Raw genomic sequence first — 6,996 nt, 5'->3', positions numbered from 1 at the left:
TCCAATTCTTCTTGAGGTGAGGGTTGAGTGTGGATGGTTGTAGCCTGATTCTTCTCCATTTGCTTGGTCAATTCAGCAAGCTGCTTGGTGATCATCTTGTTATGGGCCAGGATTGCATCCATTTGGTTCAATTCCAAGACTCCCTTGTTGCTACTCCTATCTGAGGTATAAAAATATTCATTGTCAGCCACTGTCTCTATCACATCAATGGCTTCCTCAATGGTCTTTTTCTTGTTGAGTGAGCCTCAAGATGAGTGGTCTACAGCCTTCTTGGATTCACAATTCAGCCTTTCATAGAAGATATGAAGTTGCACCCACTCATTAAACATGTCAGGGGGGCATTTCCTCATCAGATCTTTGAATCTCTCCTAGGCTTCATAAATGGTCTCACCATCCAGTTGTCTGAACATCTGCACTTCAGTTCTCAGCCTGTTGACCTTTTGTGGAGGATAGAACCTGGTCAAGAATTTGCTCATTACATCTTCCTATGTTTTCAAGCTCTCCTTTGGGAATGATTCCGACCATTTTAATGCTTTATCCCTCAAAGAAAATGGAAACAGTAATAGTCTATAGGTGTCAGGGTGAACACCATTAGACTTAACCGTGTCACACATCCTTTGGAATTTAGTGAGATGCTCATTTGGATCTTCTTGTGCACTTCCTCTATAAGAGCAGTTGTTTTGCAAAAGAGTTATGAGCTGGGGCTTCAATTCGAAGTTATTGGCATTGATGGTTGGCTTTTGAGTGCTGCTACCACAGTTTCCTGGGTTTGGGTTGATGTATGATCCCAAAACTCTCCTCTCTTGTCCAGCAGAGTTAGCTCCACCTCTTCTGACATTGTTGTTCACCTCTTCTTCATGATGGTTCTCCATATTATCCTCTATGGTTATATCAAAGTATTCGTCCTCTTCTTCTGCACCAACAACCCTTTTTCCCCTTGCTTCCCTCCTTAATCTTAGGAAGGTTCTTTCCGGTTCATTGTCAAAGGAAGTTGAAGTTTTCTTTCTCCTACCCATCATACAATGAACAAGTACAAGAAACAGCAAGTGTAGAGTCTAAAAGAACAGAGTATAGTTAGCTTGGTTAGTGCAATTTATCAAATAGTTAGTAGGTTAGCTTGCCAGAAAGTAAAGCAGTAAGATAAAATTCAAGAAAAATAACTAAAATACAGAAACTAAATGAACAACAGGAATTAAAATTCAGTTAATCACAATAAAAAGTAGAGTGCTCAATCTAGTTATCCTTCAATTTGGTAATTGTCAATACAAAACCAATCCCCGGCAACAGCGCCAAAAACATGATACGCGGAAACTTGCCTCTCAACAAATTTTCCTCTGGCAGGTGCACCGGATTGTCGTCAAGTAAAAAATCACAAAAGAGTGGGGTCGAATCCCACAGGGATTGGTAGATCGAGCAATTATAATTGGAGAATTGTTCTAGTTGAGCAAAATCAGATTTCAATTGGAATTGCAGGAAGTAAAATTGGTGGGAAACTTAAATTGCAAGAAAGTAAATGAACAGAAATCAAATGGCTAGAAATTAAATGACAGAATCTTAAATTGCTGAAAATTAAATGGGATCGGGGAATTAAGCATGAAATTAAAGATGCAGAAAGTAAATAGAATGAGTATATCAGAGATGGTGATTTATTGGGTTTTGGGAGATATTGCATTCTCCAGATCAAATCATTTTCAACTCTTCCTCAATCAATACATTCATTGACATTGCTTGGCAATCTTAGATGATTGGATCCCAATGTCTTGGCTCACCAATCTCTCTAAGCATGAACAATTCCCCAATGTCTTGATTTAATTGCTCATGGGAAGAGTTTAAGTTCGGTCACTGACTGTACCACACAAATTCATAGATCAAAGTGTTAGTTGGATTACATGTCATGATATCCATCCAAACCCCAATCTAATCCACTGTGAGAAAGCAATTCTAGCATGAATCCTTCATTCCTCTCTCAAGGCTCCGAAGAATTCCAATTATGGATAGCTTCTCTCTCAGGACAACTATCAAATTGAATTAAGACCGAAAGCTTTCTAACAATAATCAAGAGAAAAGAAAGAAGAAGAAGAAGATGAAAATTACTATCGATCCATTAAATTACAATAGAGCTCTCTAACCCAATGAAAGGGGTTTAGTTATTCATAGCTCTCAAAATGGAAAGTGGAATTGTAAAATACATTCTAAATTGAAAATGCAGAAAGTAATGAAAATTTCACAATGAAAAGTAAAAAGTTCTTTCTAACTTAAATTCTAAGCTATTTATACACTCTCTTCTATTGATCTTAAAGCCTTGAATTGGGCTTTTAGCCTTGAGGAGATTGGGTTGAAGATAGCTCCATTTGGTTGCCTTGATGTTGAGAAGAGATCTGTTTGAAATTAGGCACTCTGATGCTTCACGTTTGAGTCAACGTTTGAGGCCAACGTTGACTCAAATGCCACTTTGAATCAGATCAGTAAAAACCAGAAAGCTTGCTATCATTGGCGTTTGACTCAACGTTGGAGGGCCAACATTAGCGAATCCACGCGTATGCGTGCCTTGCGCATTCGCGAATACTGGTAAAAAATGCTTATCCACGCGTACGCGTGGGTCACGCGTGCGCGTGGATGCAGAATTTTCAATTTATAGCTTCAGGGGACGTTGGCCTCAGCGTTGGACCTCAAACGTTCCCTCCAACGTTGGCGTTTTCACGCGTACGCATACTCCACGCATATGCGTGCCTTGGCGTTTTTCTCTATCCACGCGTACGTATGCTCCACGCTTACGCATGCTTTGGCTTTTTTTCTATCCACGCGTACGCGTCACTGACGCGTACGCGTCGATTCGAAGATTTTCAACTTCAATTTCTGGATTTGGCATCGCGCACGTTGGAGGTTGGCGTTGGAGGCAACGTTGGACTCCAACGTTGGCTTTTCGACGCGTACGCGTGACCCACGCATCCACGTGGATGGTCAAATTTTGCCATTCTACGAGTGCGCGTGACGCATGCTTGCGCATGATATTGAATTTTTGCCTTTTTACGCGTACGCGTCATGGACGCGCATAAGTCACTCAAAAAACTTTTAGCTCCAGAATTGAAATTTTTATTACCACGTTGGGGGGTAACATTGGATGTCCAACGTTACTTCAAATGTGAGCATCAGTGTTAATTACAGAGAAGTGCTCTGTTCCTCTTCCAATGTTTGAGGCAACGTTGGTGGTCAAACTTGGCCACCAACGATGCTTCCTCTTCATCCTTTACATGCTCCTTCTTCAACCTCCTTCCATGCTTTCCTTCACCTATCATCAACCAATGAATACATCAAATCTTTGCTAAAATCGTGAGACTTCTTATCATTCTTAACATGCAAGTAATCATAGCATAAATCATCATGAAATTACATTAAATTACTTATGGTTGAATGATTATAGGCATACCTGGATTTCTACCCTAATGGCTTACTTATGACTCAAGAAAATGCATAAAACCTATCAAAAACAAAGAAAAAGGCTAGTGAAACTAGGCTAAGATGCCCTGGCATCAGTCAGCATGGTAACAGTGCCCACATATCTAACATATAACGTCCTGGGAAAGCCGAAGGCCCAAAATTGGCGTCCAACGCCAGCTTCCTGCCCTCTTCCAGGCGTCCAGCGCCCAAAAAGCAGAGCCCAGGGTCCAATGGCCCAGAGAGGACCCCCTAGCTGGCATTCCACGCCCAAGGAGCCTCATAGCACATGGATCTCATTAAAGCTCAGCCCAAACACTCACCAAGTGGGCCTCAGAAGTGGATTTTAAAACTAAATAGACTGTTTTACCCTTACTAGTCATCTGTTTTGTATTTAAAGTGTATTTTACTTAATCATTCAAACATATCATACTTTTCACCATTATACACGTTTTTCCATTGTATTTTCTCTTCAGCATGGGTTTCTAAACCTCCTAGGTTGAGGGGAGGAGCCCTGCTGAATCCTATGAATTAATAAAAGTATTACTGTTTCTCTTCGATCTGTGTTTGATCAATTCAAAGATGTATATTCATTCTTCATCAATATGAATACGTTCAACTGGCATAAGGAAGGTTTATTTTGCTCCTAGGTTGAGCCGTTACCGGGGATTGTTGAGTTTGGACAAACTGCCGGATTGTTTTGCTCCTTAGATCAGGTAAGTTTATTTTACATTATTTTAATTGAGTCTTTAATTTTTATTTTCTTATTCTTTAATTTTTTTGAAAAATTCTTAAAACTTTTTCAAAAATATTTTTCTTTTCTTTGTTTAATTTTTGTTCCTGGTTTGAATCCTGCATGTTCATGCTCTTCAATTCCAAAAATTTTTAAACTCTGTCAAAAACCTTTTTCATATAGCTTATTTTTGGCATCCTCTGAATTGTTTTCTTTGAGTCACAGTGTTAATGTTCTTGTTGAGTCTTGCATTCTCTTTGAGTCCTATTTTCTAAAAATTTTCAAAAATATTTTTTCTTTGGTTTAATCTTGTGTAAAGTCTTTAAGTTTGGTGTTTTATTTTTATTTTTCTTCAAATTTTTGAAAACTTTGTCTTGGTTTTCTAAAAATTTTAAGTTTGGTGTTCTTTTTATGTTCTTGAGTTCTTTGAGTCTTTAAATTTTGTTCTTCGTATTCTTGTTTGTCTTCAAAGTGTTCTTGAGTCTTGTATGTGTCTTGATCTTAAAATTTTTAAGTTTGGTGTCCCTTGGTGTTTCCCTCCAAAAATTTTCGAAAAACAAGGGTGGTAGATCTAAAAATTTTAAGTCTTGTGTCTTTTTTGTATTTTTCTCTTTTATCATAAAATTCAAAAAATAAAAAAATATCTTTTCTAACTAATTTTCAACTTGATTTTCGAAATTTTTCAAACAAAATTAAGATTTCAATTTTCAAAATTTTTATCTTATCATATCTTAGTTGTCAAGTTTTCAAAAATCAAAATTTTTCAAAAATAAAAATCATATCTTTTTCAAAAAAATCTTATATTTTTCAAAATCATATCATATCTTTTTCAAAATTCAAAAATTTTATCTTATCTTCTTCAAATTTCAAATTTTTAAAATTAAATCTTTTTCAAAATCAATTTTCTAATCTTATCTTTTTTTGTTTATTATCTTAACTTTTCTAACTTCTCATTTTTAAATCATATCTTTTTCAAAACTTTCTAAAATCTTATCTTATCTTTTCCTAATTTTAAATTTCAATTTCAAATCTTTTCTTATCTTATCTTCTATTTTATTTTTAAATTAAAAATCTTTTCTTAATTAATATCTTATCTTCTCTCTCTTCTTTATCAAAACCACCTAACTAACTTTTCTATTCTTAATTTTCAAAAACTACTTCTCTTCTTCTCTCTTTCTTCTTTTACAAAACCTCCTAACTAACTTTTCTCTTCCTGAATTTTCGAAAATAATATCTTCTCTCTCTTCTTTTTCAAAACCAGCTAACTAACTCTCCTCTCTTCTTAAATTTCGAAAACTACTTTTCTTCTCTCTCTTTCTTTTCAAAACTACCTAACTAACTCTCATCTCTCTTAATTTTCGAAAATTTCTTCTTCTCTTCCCTCCTCTATTTTTGAAAATTCAACAATTAAAATTCAAATCTTTTTAAATTAATTTAATTTAATTTTCAAAAATTAATAAATTAATTAATTAAATAAAAATAAAAATATTCTTATTTACTTTTCCTATTTATACTTCTCTTCTTCTCTTATCTTTATTATTCGAATTCTATCTCTTCCCCTTCTTCTATCTTCACTTTTCTCTCTTCTTCTATCTTCACATCTTACAGGGAGTCCTTTGTTCTTGAACATAGAACTCCCATTTGGCATCTATTTTGTCGTCTTTCTCTACATCTGACTCTAAGGAGGAGATTCTTGCCTATTGGCATAGAAAGTCTTCTTCTTTTCTTTCTTTTTCTTGTCTTCTTGTTTATGACCAGGAATAGGGATAAAGAACCCCTCTTGACTCCTGATCCTGAACCTGAGAGGACTCTAAGGAGGCATTTATAACAAGCTAAATTACAACACTATGGAAGAGACCTTTTAGAAAACTTTGAACAAGAAAAAGGAGACATGGCCGAACCTAGAAGAGAGGCAAGAAAGGTGCTTGGTGGCTTTAATCCTGAATTCTATGGAGGAAATATCAATGTACCTCCTATCAGAGCAAGAAGCTTTGAGATCAACCCACAACATATTACATTAGTGTTGTAGAAGTTTCAATTTCACAGACATCCACAGGAAGACCTCAGTAAATTCATAACTGACTTTCTGCAGTTCTGTGACACTGCAGACACTAATGGAGTAGACCCTGAACTCCACAAGCTAAAACTATTCCCATTTTCTCTGAAAGATCGAGCAAAGGATTGGTGGGATATTGCACCCAGGGGAAGTATGAACACCTAGGATTAGGTTATTAACAATTTTCTGAACAAGTTCTCTCCCTCACAGAGACTAGCAAAGCTAGTGATAGATGTTTAGACCTTCAGACAGAAGGAGAGTGAGTCTCTCCGTGATGCTTGGGAGAGGTACAAGTTTATTTTCAAAAATTTCCCCCTATGTTGTCTGGATGGGGTAAGACGATCATCTTCTATGAAGCTATCTCTGAGATGGCCAGAGAGATAATAGATCACTTTACAGGTGGTTCTCTGGACCTCATAGAGACTCATGAAGTGGCAGATGAGCTCATTGAGATAGCTGCCAATAACCAACACTTATACTCCTGTGAGGAGACCCCAGCTAAGACAGAAGTTCTAGACATGGAAACCTTAAAAGAAGGTAATATAGTAGTCTTCACCAGGGAGGCCAAACCTCAGGAGCATGCTACTGAGGAACTTAAGGCAAGTAAGGACCAAAAGGATCCTGAGACTGCCATTGAGCATGCCCTTACAGAAGAGAAGGAACCTCAAGTTGATTCCTCTCTAGGCATACAAGAGGAGTTTGTGATGATCACAAAGCTCCCTCTTGCAGAGATGAAAGAATCTCAAGAGCCACATTTCCTTGGCGTGCAGAA

This window comes from Arachis ipaensis, chromosome B05 (assembly GCF_000816755.2).
Source record: "Arachis ipaensis cultivar K30076 chromosome B05, Araip1.1, whole genome shotgun sequence".
Taxonomy (NCBI): Eukaryota; Viridiplantae; Streptophyta; class Magnoliopsida; order Fabales; family Fabaceae; genus Arachis; species Arachis ipaensis.
Note: the sequence above shows the minus strand (reverse complement) of the source record.